This window comes from Athene noctua, chromosome 8 (assembly GCF_965140245.1).
Source record: "Athene noctua chromosome 8, bAthNoc1.hap1.1, whole genome shotgun sequence".
Lineage (NCBI taxonomy): Eukaryota > Metazoa > Chordata > Aves > Strigiformes > Strigidae > Athene > Athene noctua.
The window spans coordinates 4,576,270-4,592,502 of NC_134044.1; positions in this window are offsets into that span (position 1 = coordinate 4,576,270).

Sequence of the window (16,233 nt, forward strand, 5' to 3'; positions counted from 1 at the left end):
TAAGCACTTAAATGTTTGGTTCAGTGATGAATTTACCTACTTTCTAAGGAAAGCCCCCTTCAGGGATGCCTAATAGACCCCTCTAGACCCTTTCAGCTGGATTACCTCATGATGACCAGATAAGCTTCTGCCTTCCAAAACAAGATACTCCACCTTCTCTAGTTTTCTGCAGGGGCAAGAACACCATTTCAGGACATTCTACCACAGGTGCTACATGTAGGGCTTCAAATCCAAAACCATAAAAAAATTATTGTGTTGTGCATGTAATTTACCTTGTCTGCCTCGGGCATCAAATATCTCATGTGGCAGATCAGCAGTGACTGAAGTAGTTGATATTTGCGCAGGACATTGGAAGAGCTGTAGGATGTACAATGCAGTGAAGCAGTTCTGACTGACATAAGGAGTTTTCAGCCTTGAAGCAAGAAGGTACCAAGTTTGTGGTTAATTACACAGTAAAGCGAGTGCTGTCTGTCAGAGTCTGTTTGAAATCCATGTCACATAGCTTTGTGGCATGAACTGTGTGATTACTACTAAGTTCACTTGATGGCCTGAGAACCACCACCCCTACAAATTATGCAGATCTCTAGTGCAGAAATTAATTTGTGTTTGAATGTTTGTACTGATGTGACCAGTATGAAAATAACACTACAAAATAAAATAGCAGGAACAGGGATTAGCTGTTTAAGGTCCACATCTTTCCTTTTCTAGGGGTACACTGAAACCTTGCACAAGAGTGAATGACTTCTCTGTATAACGTTCAAGCAGAATTGAATTTTTGATTATATAATAAACCACCCGCTAAAGTGAAATGAGTGTTTTATGAGAAAGCAAGTGCATAAGGAGACTTGAGAACATTTTAAAGCAAGTCTTTTTTAAACCTTTTTTACCTGACCTGTTATTATAATGATGCTTCCTTTGAGAGACCTTCTAGGCATGACTATCAACAATAGACTTCTCAGCTACCAGTGCACCATCTAGCTCAACCTCCATCTTCAGGACAATGGACAAGAAAAGTACAAAGTGATCAGATTGCCAGCTCTTGCAAGTTGTATATAACTCTTTGTTCTACTTCTCAGCTTTACATATCCTACATAGCTGCATGATACTGTACCAAAAAACATTTAAAAGGCAACTTCTTTTAAATACTTACTATGGGAATCAGAGTCTAGGATGCCAACAATGCCATTTTGCAGGGAAGGATGCTCCTTTCTTTTGTGCTGCTTGAACTTCATCACCCTGCTGTGATACTTAATAGAATCTTTGTGCAAACTGTGAATGCTGATTTTTGAGCCATGTACAAGAAACAGTCATTGTGCTTTTAATCAGCTGTGAGCTGACAGGAACAGTGTCACACTTCATCTTTGGAGGCAGTGAATGGACAATCCAAGCAGGTGTTAATATAATATATTCATAAATATGAATATGATAAAAGAATCTACTCAATAAAAGAAAACACATTGTCCAAGTCTGAATGGGATGGTCTAGCAACAGCTAATTTTTGACAGGACAAGAGAAATTTTAGTACACTGACAGCTGAAGGGACCTGTACTTTGACTTAAATCCTTTATTGACGTACTGTGGTCAAAGTGTTTTAGGGACAGAAAAACCTCAGGCTGAGCAGCAAGCAAGGAGGACCTGAAAAGCCTGAAAGGACTTTAGGAAAAGTTGTTATTTTTGCAGATGTGTACATGGCCAATATGTATGAAAATAGTGAACATTTGCAGAATTGTTTGCACAGTCGTCAGACTGTAGCAGATATGTCCAGTCAGGGTGCAAGCATCCAAGAAAGTAAAACGCTAGTTATGGATGGAGGATATTAGTGCGGTGCCACTCCCAAAGAGAGCCTGAGAATGAGTTGAAAAAGCAATGTCTGAATGGTGCTCAGCTGCTAAAAAAGCCAAGTGCTTCAAAATTCAGGTCCCAGGGTAGCCTAGCATGAGATGAGGTGCTCCATCAAATCAGCAGGAGTTGCTAGTTTATAGCTACAAGTGCAGATTTAACAGCAACATATTCAAGGCAAACTTACTTCAACGAGATTAAAGGAAGCTGTTTGATACCCAGGTGAGGTGCCTGCAACCTGAATTTCCCAGGTAAATTTTGCTCTAAATCAAACCTGCAGTAGAGCACTCAGAAAGAAGTAAATATTTTACTGAAGTTGAAGGCCATTTTGTGATTTAAACCTAGCTTAAGGTTCCCAACCAGGTGCACATGCCTTTCAGATCAGAACTCCTGAAGAGCTGATGGGTTCCCCAGCTGTTTGTGTACGAACAATCTGTTCTTATTACTTAACAAGGCAAGCATAATTTAAGATCTAGAAACATATCCTCACCCTTTTTGCAATAAAACTCTCAGTGGTTTTCGCATGTTTGGTGAAATCTGACAGCAAGTTCTGCATGCAGTTCTTTGGCTGCTGTTTAAATGCCTCTGTAGTGTATTGTGGGTGAGTGCTCTTTAAAGGCAGTTAACATTCCCCAGTTTAGTGCATGATTCAGAGCCAGCTGAAATCAATGGAGATAACCTGATCTGAGCTTTGGATCAGGCACCCTATGTTGTCCCGCTTGTTACAGGGCAGAAGTAGAGGCAAACCGACACTTCTGAGCAGCTTTTGCCGTTTCTTGTTTGAAGATGCTAGGAAATAATTACAGCCTAACCCAGCTCCTTTTTCTGTTTGATGTGGACTTAAAAAGAGCTTTTTAATAATGCACCTTCATGTTTAGGGGGCAGTGCAAAACTCCTTTTTATTCTAAAAAATCTGCATATATGAAAGGTGTGTCTGCATAATGTAGTACCTGGGGACAAAAACTGCAGAGCAACGAGGGCAACTCTGCTGATGGCTGTATATCTGAATGGCCTCCTCTGTTCTGCAGGAGAACTTGAGTTGATTCAGTATTTAAGTCTAACTTGTCAGATCCTGATATCAAAGATTATTATGAAGGTCAGTAGTTAATTTTAGAACGTTTACTATCTGTTGAATGTTAAAAAAATTGCTGCAGTTTTCAGTGCACCTGGGAACCCTGTGTACCTGGGAGATACTATGACTTTACTGTGGTGAAGCTGTAAAAATAGGTATAGTATATTCTGGATCTCAAAGTTCAGAAAGTTGAAGTCAAATATTTGAAGTAAGATTCATAGTTTATTTCATCATTGTATTTGATTGCAGTCAGTGCCCTTTGTAGAATGTCAGAATAGTCCCTGTCCTTTTTTATAGTATAAAATCAAATGAAAATATTAAAAAAGTGAAAATGGAAATATATAAAAATATATTTAGGATATTTCAAGCCAGCAAATTCAGTTTTTAATATTTCAAACTAAATGCATAAAACTCCTGCAAAAATGATGTTCATAAATATATTGAATTCAAGTGTAGTTTAGCCACACACATTTTTACTACTTATTAATTTATCAAACATACTTTGCAGTGACACACCCCAGACTATCTCCCATTCTTGATAGAAAATATAAGTATCTTTCAGGAGTGTTTACCTGAAGTTTATCTATAGGTATTAAATATTCAATATGATGAAGTCACAGTGCAAAAACAGTTTGAATTTTTTATAGCCTGCTTAAAAAAAAATTGCAGTTTGTGCTTGACTAGTGTTGAATGAGGCATGAACTGAAATCCAGCTGTGACTGTTTTGATTTTCATTCATGTTAAACTGTATTGGAGTCCAGTTCAGCTGTATCTCAGTCTAGCCTATCAATCCCCTTGTGCTGCTCATGTAGTGTTTACCTGGTGTAAGGGTGGCAGAAGAAGATACCCGTTTCTTTGGAACTTGTCTCCAGGAAAGTGCATGACTTTAAAGTAAAAAAACCACAACCCTAAGAACAACAGAAGATAGTCAGTAATTTGAGTCATAGCAAGCAACTGTCATAACAGGAAGATGCTAAATGATCTAAGGAAATACTTTAAGCAAGCATTTGTATTTTGAATTTAGCAAGTCAAGAACAGATCATGCTATTACACAGCTTTGGCTGATGACTACACAGTTCCCCCTGAAGCTGAGAAAATTTCCAAATGAAGGAAGGACGATGCCTATGTTTTAATTTCATGCACTATAAACATAGTCTGCTTGGAGGGAACAGTGCCCTATTTTCTTCCTCTGGAAAGGCGTACATCACGAGGCTGCAAGGAGCATTTCACTGTCAGTATGGGCTGCGGCTCCTGCTCAGCCACGCAGTAAGTTCCTGATCTCCTAACATAGGCATCTAGAGGAAAAACACTTAAGTTGTATAAATTAAATATTCAAGTGCATGTTTGTACTACAGTGTTTGGTTTTACTGTCTGTCCATATGTTGTATACATAAAGGTTGACTATACATGTCACAGAGGCAGGCTTCCACTGTCCTATTTTGATTGGGTTTTTTCCCAGAACAGCAGTCTTGTATTTCAAATCTTACATTTGGTACTAAATCTAAGTAGGAGGTTGACTAACAAAAAGCAGAACATTCACACCTCGCAAAGGTCAGGGCTGGAACTGTTTTGACCAGGGGTATACAGAGCCCATCCTTTCAGTGGCTTGAATGTCGAATTGAAAGCAAACCCCAGTTATCTTAATTTTGACAAACACTAAAGTCAGAATATTGACCATTAGAGGGTAACTGTTTTTTCTAATCATGTCATTGGTCCCGAAGGACTTGGACAGATATCTGTGTTTAGCAATTTCTTTCTCTCAGAAATTAGGATCTCGTGTTGAAATTGCTTTCCTGGGAGAAGTATCTTCTTGTTTTCTGCTTGTCACCATTTCTTCTTTCTCTTGCTTTCAGTCGTGACCCTTTAGTGTCCCACCTGATGAAACCAGTTTGGCTGATGAAATTCCAGCCTGCTCTCAGAACATATATTCTGGACCCCAGCTCCCAGATTTGTTCCTTTTTACAGGCTATAGGCTGAAAAATGCTGTCATTGACAACTAGCATATGACAAACTTGAACCCCTTAAAAAAGGCTTTAGCATTTGATAAATACTGCTTCCTATGAAGAAACTTGAAACAGGGGCCCTAAAGCAGCAGAAATCTAGTCCCTGATAGTGCTGATACTGCAATCTCTGCTTTTATCAGCTTGTCTGGATGCTCCCTGTATCTGATTCAAGGAAGAACCTATGGCATTTGTGTTCCTGCCCTAGGTGTTACGCTTCTGTTTATAGGGAAAGGTTAGTGTGTCATCCAAAACAAAGCAGAAGCTTAAACTCACCTCTGCAAAGCTCTTGAAGATGCACTACATTCAGAACAAATTAACTGGTCAATACAGAGTGAAGTTCTTTGTATTCTTTGCATCTCCTGGAAATCTTTCATTTATTTAGATCTTCAGGATGAAAGTGTGTCTATTATCCATGTCCCAGAGAGCGCTAATGTCTCTGATACTTGGATTCACAGTTCACTGTTCAAGAATCCTGTGTGATCTTGAATATATTGCTGTTATTTTCAGTGGTGACTTAGTGAAGTGGTGAAGATGGTACTACAGAGATGGAGCTATGAAAATGAGGTACCTTCAACCGCATGTTTTGTACTATATATAGTGTGTGTGCATGTATATAAATATACATATGGTAAACATTTTAAATTAACTTACCAAAGTGGTTATAAGCCATTTATTTTTGAAAAATCTTTAATGAATCTTTCAAGTGAATTTCAGGTTGAAATTCTGTTGGGGTTTTTGCATTTATCACATCATCCAAGTTCCTTTTAAAGGAAAACAGTAGAAAAGAAGACTGCCAAAAAGGAGATGAGAAATAACAAACCAAATTGGATGTACATTTAAGCAACTTCAGAAAGCACAATGTTCTTTGAAAAGCATGAAGATTTTAACCAGATTGTGTGATTAAAAACTAGGTCAATAATTTTTCCCATTAAAAATGCAGACGTTTTGGCTAGTGCTTATTTTAGCATCAACCATGTAAATATGCTATTAAGAAGCACTTTAGTCTAGCATCTGAATTTCAAAAAATAGTGCTTAAAAAATCCTATGTTCCTGTAATTTGTGGTGAAAATCTTGTGGCTGAGTTTTTCGCTGGCACTAGTGAGGTATTTGTACCAGTGAATTCCTGAACTGGCAGGTAATGTGGAAAAACACAGAAAACATACTTAGCTCTTGAATAGACACAGTTTAAACCTGTGGTCTTTTCCCAGATCTTTTAAGGATTGGAAAAGGTTTTTTCCCAACAAAGTTATAAACAGTAGTAAGTATATCTATGGTTGGCTACTGATATTCTTAAGAGCCTGTTGAGGAGTTGAGGAGGAAGCAGGATAAGGGAAGGAATTTTGAGCAGAGATCACCAGTATTGCCAGATACTTCACAAATCTGTTTATAAACCAGGAAAGAAGGCTTCTTCCCTCAAGGCTAAGAGGAATGAATCACTGAAGTGGGAGGTATAGAGTCATCCAAGAAAAGAGAGCATCTGTTCTTTTTTGCACCCGAGCCAGCTGTTTAATAGATTAAGTAATACTTTCAGATACATTGGTGTGTTGCAAAGCAAAGCAAAAGTCCTCAACTCTTAATACTCAATACATCCATCACTGTTGTATTTTTACAGAGTTTGACTCCCCTGTAATGTACACAATAGAGGAGCTACGCTTGTGATACATCAAGCAATCTTTTAAAACTTACGCTTGACCAAGTCTGTCTACAAGTTCTTCAGCTTGCATATTCAGAAGTCAGTGCTAAATCCTGAACTTCGTTGGTGACCCCCAGTTATTGAGAAGAAATTATTACAGCTTTATTTTCAGAATCAACAACGCAAGTCCATTAAATTAAAGCCAGTCACACTAAACAAAACATGGTGTCCAAGGCACAGCTTCTCTTACCATCTCTCCCAGGATTTGGTAATTGGTGATTTTAGTCCCGCTGACTTGCATTTTGATGTGAAAAAACACATTCACTGATATTCCTCTCTTGGTTCTGGGTTCCAAGCACATGCAGGTTTGGTTTTATTTTTTTTTGTTTTCACCTCCAAAGTAAGAATAACTCTTAAATTCATAGCAACTTCTTGGACACACAATAAGCTCTAAGAAAGTTCTAGAAAAAAAAATGCAGTTTAGAATGTGTTTTATACTACTCTTTCTTCCTAGTGTTTGCTTAGGATTTCTCCAAGATCTGTCTCGGACCTTGGAAGTGAAGAATGTGATGTGGTAGCGCTCAGTTTTGTTACTGACTTTCACAGTGGATTGGTTTCACTTCTGAATTGGTTACCTAAATTTCTCAAAATAAAAGCCTTTAAAAATCAGATAGCTTTACTTTTAGGTAAGAGCAAGTATTTTCAGTTTGTCTACTAGTCATGGCAGTAAGTTATCATCTATTTCTTAGTCTAAGGCCTAAACTCCATGTGGAATAGTTTAAGTCTGCTCCCTAAATGAGTGCTTTGTTTTTAGCTGCAGTAGTGATGAATTCGTTAGAGCTAATGATGTCCTGTGTGAAAGTATTGAGCAATTATTTGGAAAAAAAGGGGTCAAAGAGAAATTTCACCTGTCAGTTGATTGCAATTTTTAGAACATTAACTGAGTCAGGTAGTATCTCTCATATGCCACCCTAAATTTATATTCATTACTGGAACTGTATCTTCACTAGAGGCAGTAAGAGGTATTGGCCATTAAAAAGTAATATTATACTGCACTAAAAAAAGTTGTATGAGGAGCTCCTGATTTAAATGGGAAAAGATAAGCATCCTTTCTTATTCACAGTACTGTAATTACAGAAAGCAATATTTTTTCAAACAGTTATAGAACTTCTGCTTGTTCTTTTACTATCCTAACCATCTACTTGCCATTGTATTCTCTGTGTAATTATATATGATATAGTATACAAGTGATTGTGATTCCAATATGGTAGTTGGTAGACAGATAAATTCTACTAAAAAACGGCCTCTGCTTTCATGAAGCTTCCAGATTCACAGACAGAAAGCGGAGAAATAGAAAAGTTCATTCTAAATTTATATAATCTAAAGCTCAAGTTTTTTTCACCTATTAAGAGCTCTTTAACAGAGTAAAAGAGTTCTGCAAAACTCTTGCAAGGGTGTCAGTGATGTACTTGGAAGCTGTACTGTTGAACTGGAGCTGTCATAACTTCCATAAGTGCTGTTCTTAAAGAACAACTGTTTTTGGAACCGTGCGTATGGAAGCCAAAATTGCAGTGCAACAATGATTCAAAAGAATTCTCGAAAACACTCGTTCTGTCTCAGGCCTTGAAATTTTCTAGGCCCACTCCATCTCCAGTCTAATTGCAGCAAATAACCATTAGAGTTTTGTCTTTATTCTGATGTTTTTACAGGAATAAGCTCCTTCCAGTTTATTAACCTGGCATAACGGATCACAATATGGTAATGTGCCCTAGGGCTAGCATCCCACTGAGGCAATTGCAATACTAAGTCATTGCAATGTCAGGTCTTGCACGGTGATGAATAGAAATAATGTCCTGAAAAATGTGTGCACTTTGGATTTAGCATAAAGAATGTATATGGGAAACAACCATTCTCCTGTTGCTGGCAGTTTTGCACCTGTTTTAAAGGGTATATAAATTTTTGTGTATGAACTGTGTAACAGCTTCAAGCAAGAAAAACAACATTGGTGGTTTTTCTCAATATCCAAGCTAATGAAATGATATTTTGGCAGATCTAGAAATTCTATTTCCTGTTCAGCATTTCTCCAATGTTATTTCAAAGAAGGGATATGAGGGATCACTAAAAATGAGGGGATAACTATTCTTGTGAACTATAGTCACAGAATACCAAAGCATTCTCAGTAATGCAGTCCTCTTGTAAAAATGAAGCATGCAAAACGTTCTATCATTATCCTGGCAAACAACACTGAAGCATTCTTTCCTGAATGGTAGCTGTACAGTGTTCCAAGGCCCACATGCCCAGATCTGGTTGGTAATCTGCAGCCTCCTCACGGATGGGATGCGTTCCACAAGTGCACGCTTGAGTCCTCTCCTGGAAGAAGTTTCTGCATCAGTCTGTGCTGCCTGTGAAGCCCTAAACCCAGTATGTTAGCCTGGTAACATGTAAGCGGTCTTGCCCAGTTCACTGGAGCTGATGCTGCCTTTTGTGTTGTATCAGGTATTGAATAGATGTTGAGCCTTGTGGCTGCCCTCAGCTTTTGGCTCAAAGCTATAGGATGAGCCTCTTTTTTGCTAGAGAAACATGAATCTTATTGTAGAGAGCGCTAGAGCTCTTCCTGAGTTTGAATGGCCGGTTTGTGTTCTGGAGCATGACACGATCTCTACATCAAGTGAAGTACAGAAATGACTAACTATAATACAATCACAGCTTTATGAGAGCAGTCTAAAGAAACCTAACTAGTCCTATTTAGCCAGACAGATTAACCTTTGGGCAATCAACATATCTGTTCTTTTCTAATAGCTTGTTGAGATGTCAAGGTTCTACAAACTTCTGTGATTTCTGATGTAGAGATTGATTTTTTGTTTTTGTTTTTGAGCTTGAGAAGTAAAGATTAAAATTTTGAGATGGAAGTTCCAGACTCAATCCTTGCATGCACATACCACCACTGATTAGTCCTGGGACAAGTAACTGAAAGGAGGGGTAATTTCACTGTGTACACCAATCCTGTACACACTGAGCTTTTAATGATATATGAGCATGGGTTTACAGAAACCCTGCTTTAAGTACTTTACAAAGCAGTTGTAAACTGGGTTACTAATGCTTCAGAAGTTCTTCTGCATTCTACCTGTAGAAGATGACATCTCTATTGCCCGATGATATCTAATAAAAAAGACATATCAGGCATATGTAGAGGTACAACTAACAAATGGTTTTGGGAGGGTAGAAGCCCATAGACAGATTAACTTGAAATACCTGGAAGACAAAAAGAAGTCTGCTGTTGATCCTTCCATGATATGCATTGATTGGCAGACTTCTACTTAGGGAATAGCTTGTACTAGATAGAAAGCTAGCTTGGCAGCAAATCCTGAAGATGTGTTAGGCCACCTTTTCTATACTGAGAATATAAACCAATTGATACATATGTATTCCTAATATAACAGCTATTTAGTAGCTTCATTAGCTTAGAAAAGCCAAAGCAGCAAACCAACAAGATACCTCTACTGAGCAGAAAATTAGCTAATCTCCACAGTATCCACAGTGCTTCCCTTCCCATCTGCTATGCCATTTTGAAAGGTAATAATTCACTGTGGTTTTTTTCCCCTTGCCATAGTGGGGGGAGTGTGTATGTCTGTTCTCCAACATTAAAATGAAGAAAAATGGCTTTGATTTTTATCTTACATTTTTTTCTAAATAGCAGTCCACATAAGGAAAAAAGGTAATTTTTAACTGTAAGGGATGGACAGTTATGATATGTGAGTGTAATTTCTTTTGGTCTTTTTCTCTGTAGTGACTTCATATATTTCTATGCAAACCTTCTTTTTATCTTCTTGAATTGTTACCACTCTGTACCTGGCTAATTCGCAATCCTGTGCAGTAAGTGGGACTCGCTTTCTGGGGTGCTGAGTCATTTGGGGCTCCTTTTTTAAGGATCTAAAGACCTGGGCTGTTAGCTTTGTTCTTAACCACCCATCTTTGCTTAAAAGGACCAGTCCTTGATAAACACTTCATGAGCAGCAGTTTGATTAATAAGGACTTGTGTTTCTGTTGTATAAGGTGGGTATATCCATGCATAGATGCTGAACAAATACGTAGTATTACTTGTGTCCTTTGGGCATAGAGGAGCTGTGAGTTTGGTGCATAATGTAATGGTATGAAGACAAGGCCTTGTAATAAGGGACTGCAACAACTGATGGAGGGAAAAAAGCTTAGAAAATATGCTGGAAGCAAATATGGTAGATGAGTAACATGAAGGAGATCTTGCACTGAGAGAAAACGTTCTGAAATATTACACTGAAACAGCCTACTTCAAAAGACTGTAATCCCTTGAGGTAGGCTTAATATAAGGCAGAGTATAAAAACTCTTCTTTAATATTGTGTCTGGGAAACTAAAGTACAGGAAATCAGATTAGTGGCTCAGAGCTGCGTTAGACCTTGACCTTTGCGTGAGCTCTGCCTGGATGTAGGTGTCCAAGACTCGTTTCCTCTTCAGAATTGCCTGTGAATTGAAGAGATCCTGCTACTTTTAGCCTGTATAGAGCTTGTACAGGGAAGGGTTGAGTGGAACTATGTTTAACTAAAGCAGCTGTCGCACACATGTCCAGAACGTATCTAGCTGCTGTCAGTGGTTTCCAGTTTTCCCCTGAAATCCATTTGCTAGGCAACAGGGCTGTCACTTGTGTTCTTCATACCTCCCCAGTTTGGTCCGGGCCACTGGGAAAATGTCAGTAACACCTCATTTAGGCCAGGCTTTTTCTGAGTCTCTGTGTTGGTGTCATTCTTTCCCGTGAGCAAATAGTCTCCAGGTGCTTTTAGTGTAGTAGTCACACGAACAGTTAGAAAATAGGAAAAGTCCACTGCTCCACCACTGCTTCAGGCAGTTCCGGAAGTGTCTTCAGCTGTGGAAAGGGACCAAGAGTAACATCATAACTTTAGCCCAAGATCTGTAGGGAGTTTGTTTTCTAACCTGTGTGCATCCAGCCTTCTGTGCTGACTTTGGTCTCTGGAATTTTTCACATCAGGTCAATTCTGTACATTGGGTCTCCACCTGGGCCTGTAGCACTGTCATTATGCATCCAATGGGATAAAGCACAGCCCATTTACACTTCTTGCTTCTCTTCCTCACCCTTTGTATGACTGTCCTCCTTGGCTTTTTATTAAAGTGATGATTTACATAGATGATTGCTGTTTGGTGGAGTTTAGAGGATCTTGGCTCTCTCAAAGCTGTAGGACCTGGTCTGCTGTGGGGATTGCCCTACACTCCCCTGTTACCAGCAGCGTTTTCTAGACCTTGTAGATCTAATTCCTTGGAAGCTGTGAGCCAGAAGGTGCAGGGAGTCAGCAGCTCCTGTGGGCTCTGGGCTGAGCTCAGCACTAATCCAGTTCTAATTTGCTGCTATTGAGTCAGTTTAGTGAAGTTCATTTTTACTAGGAAGTTTTGGCTATCCTGGAGAATCACTATTCTAAAGGGCTATTTTTGCACTTTCTGCAGTAATTGTAAATCAGTGAGAAAAAAGTTCTGTCCTAAAACAGATGTTATTTTTCCATTGGAGTGACTTTTCCGTCCTCTTCAAAACATTCCACTGGCATTTGTCTTGCTTTGATAGCTCCTGTGGACTCCAGAAAGATGGACACCCTAGGCTAAGATACTGATTGTTGCTTGGCAATGGCATCATAACCCCGCAGAACTCAGACTGTATGGGAGCTCTGTTCCAACGGGACCTAAACATTTGATAAAAACCTAATTAAAACGGTGAAGTGAAAATATGGTGTTCATGATCAGTAGTCCTTTGAGCAGTGGCACATTAAGAGCTACTTACAAAGTTACTATTTTGTCTGAGCAATGGTAACAGGATTGGGCTTTAACAAGTAGCTGTTGTATAACTGTTAAACTAGAAACACACGTGTATAAATTGATTTATCCCTGTTATAATCCTATACTATTATGTGAAAAAAATGCATTATTGAGGAAAGTAAAAAAACAAAAAAATTGCACATATTTTTTTGCACCGTCTGGGAAATGAGCTTGCATATTCAGTCTTGAGTTTCTGAATACTTAAACTGGTACTGTAGGGCACAGGCTCAGAGAATTTAGTTCTTAAACTCTGAATCCTATTTACATTCCTCACTTGCCACTGGTTTTGGATGAAGAATTTGTTGAATTTGGGCCTCAATTCCAGAAATACATTTTTTTTCCTACCTTTTTGGTTTTTTTTTTTTTTTTTTTTTTTCTTCATAGCTTAAAGAAAATAACTGTAAAACTCTGATCATGAAATTGTTAGGGAAAAATGTCTTCCTGACTGGTGAAGTTCTTGATATCACTCAAAGCTCTCAGCTGGTGGAGTGCCACAGTACACTTTTAGTTTTCATCTGGTAAAGGTGTGGGCTATGTGGTGATCTTTTTGCAAAATGGAGAGATCAGCAGCAATACAAAGACTTCAAATTGTAGTGGCATTAGTAAAATTTTAGTGAAGCACACAACAGTGTGCTCTTTCAGCTGACTTCAATAGCTTCTGTATTGCGTGGATGCATATTGCTGAATTCTTCAACTTTTAAACTCTCATTTAATGTACATGAATCTGAATAACATTATGAGCATCATGGAACAGTGCACATCTAAATTTGAATGCTTGTATTAATTGTGCAGAGTCATTCTCTAATTTTTTAACTACATGAAACAGTGAAATAAAACCATCTTGTAAGTTAAGGTAAAAAAGCAATAGGCAAAGACTGAAAAGGTTCCTTTTTCTTATGAACATGTCTTTCTGAAGGAATGGAAAGGTAATGCACAAATCAGTTTTTAACAAGAGTGACTGACAGTAAATAGTTCTTCCTTAAGCAAGGGTAAACAGAGCTCTTGTACTATGGTAACAAAAAAAAAAAAAAAAAAGAATAGTGAAAATGGCATCTTTCCCCAAAATGCTGGTGGTTTCCCTTGTTCATAGGGAGGAAAAAAAAATTTCTTCTAATGGTGGGATCTGGAAAACACTTCTATATGTTTATTTTATTTTCTATAAAGCCAGTAATAATTTCTTATGTGGTCACTTGTAAGGTATCATCATTTCTGTCTCTCTAGGAGCTTAGATTTCTTTATGCTCACATTCTGCTTTTCCTGCTAATGTGCTGTGCAGGAAGAATTACATTACATAGATCTGCTGTGCAGCTGGGACTTCCTGAAGGTTTGCAATTTTAAGGCTTTCCCCATCATACCCTGCAACCGAGGCAGCAAATAAATCTTGCTGGTCACATACTGTAGAGAGCACGTGACATTTGGGGGTGGGGGAGGAATTACTATTGTGCCCTATGGAAGACAGATTGTTTCATGAGCCCCAGCACTGCTCAGTTCTGTACACATTTCAGTGATCTTATTGACATCTCAGAATTTATCCTTGGGAATACTGCTATGTAGTGGGAGGAAAATGAGACGCTGTTAGCAAACTGATAATTGAAAGTAATAAAAGCCTTAAGCAAATGCATAAAACTCTTCCCAATCATGGTATTTATGGCCCCAAACTGTTATAGAGATATTTATAGGTTCAATGGAAATACAAAACATATGGTATCTTTATCCGGAAATATTCTTTCAATTATACCCTGCATGGATCTCATAAACATCCCTCTTTCATCTAAAAATTCTTCAGTACATTAGGTAAGAAACATCATTCCATTTTGTAGGGGAATGTGGTAAACAAACATCTTGTTCTAACAGATGTTGAAGTGTGTTTTACAGATTTCAATCAGCAAAAGGAATATTCTATAAGTTTTGGCTCTGGCAGCTCTAAGTACTGCAGCTGTTAGGCCACACATCTTGTATTTTGCTTTTCTATTTGTTATATTGGAGATTGTGTAGGATCAGCGTATTTTTTCATGATTTTCATCTGTTAAAGCATCAGCGTCTTAATCTGCTCTCTTTGCAATGTGCTGAAACTCTCTTGCTTTGCAAATGTAGCAGGATCATACCTTAATGTTTCCTCTAATATATCTGTATAAGGAATTATTGAGAGCAGCTTCTCGAGCTTGTTAGTGTCTGGAAATTGTGCTTGTAGGAACTGGATTGGCCTCTTCATAATGCATTATTGTTTCAAAGCAATCCCGTGTTAACGGGACAAGTGCCTTCCAGTGTCTGCAACTGATGTTTGACCTGAGCCTAGGAGAAAGGAACAGACTCTAGGAATATCTGTGAGGGTCAGGTCGAAAGGCAGTTTATGCTTCATCTTTGAGAGGAGCCTAGTCCTGGCCAGTGCAGCTGTGGTCTCTCTCTCTGCCTTTCCTGAAAGGAGGAGATCGGCACTGACTTGGATCTGTCACCTGCTTGGGAGTGGGGAAAATTGTGCAACCGTTTTGCTGAAGTGGTTGTTTTCTGAGGTACGATCCATAAACCTTGCTTTAGTTTTCTGCATAGGTAAAGAGGAAAGCAGACCTGGGATTTTTTATTGCTTTTTTCTTTTTAAACACCTTGATGGATCCTGTAAGATTCTACATTGTCTGAGACACTGTGCCTGCAAGAGTTCCCCGGAGGTCAGTTTGTCTCTGTATCTTGATCTCACAGGAGCTGAATTGTAATGCAATGCACACACTGCATTTGAGCTGTTTAGTGGAAGCCTTAATATTACAGCTCTAGGCTGGAATAGGCATTTTTTGCTGAGTCCCTTAAGCGCATTGCTGTCAACTTCATTTCAGATATTGCCATTTCTTAAGAAAGATCCCCTCCAGCCTTGCTTGCCATGACTGCAGCTTGATTAAATTAGCCCCTGTTTTGGTAGATCACCTTTCCTGTGCAAAAGTGAGTCTGTCAGACAAGCCTCATGTTAAATTGAAATCACTGATTTCTGTTATCTTGTCTTCAAACTGTATTGGAGTCGTAGATTGCAGTTACTTGGAAGCATTGGGCATATTCATCTCTGCCTAAGAGAGTTTGTAGGAGGATGTCAGCCCATGGGATGGCTAGTGGAAAATACTTTGGTATTTGCCTTGGGCTTTAAAGCCCTTTTATAAAACTTTCCTTCCTAATTTTCTACTTTTTTTTTTTTTTTTTTTTTTTTTTTTTTTTCAGTTTTAGTGCTACTAATCTCTCATCTGTGTGCCATTTTGTCTTGCAATAGAACACCACTTATTCTGGGATCTGTGAAGTTACAAGTCTTCCCTTGAATGTTTTCTTTAGGATCCCTGTTGCTTATTATAATGGCTGCATACAATTAAAGTTCCTTTTCTTTCTTCAGTCTATTGTATAATGTGCTAAAGAGCTATTGTGCTTATAGGCAGTCACTGGTTTTCTTTTGTGTTTTTGGTTGGGTTTTTGTATTTTTGGGGGGGTATGGGGGGGAGAGGGTTTGTTGTTGCTTTTTAAACTGCAACACAGTGTGAATTGGTACCCTGGTGAAAAATGCAGTTCTTGACATTTTCTGGATTCCTGTAATGAAGGTGGAATCTATTGGCACATCTTACAGATGTGTCTTTAGGGCTATATCTTAAGTGCAGATCATCTTGCTGCTCCCATTCAAGATGGATGTTCAGAATCTCTTGACATCTCCTGTTTATTCAAAATACAAGCCACAGAGAAATAACGTCATTGGATAGGAAAATATGTTCTCTTAACGTCAGGGAACACTAGAGGAGCTAATTTTCCTGATTTTCTCTGACACACGCATCTCTGATCATTGGATATAAATTATTCAGATGTTAAAAAGATC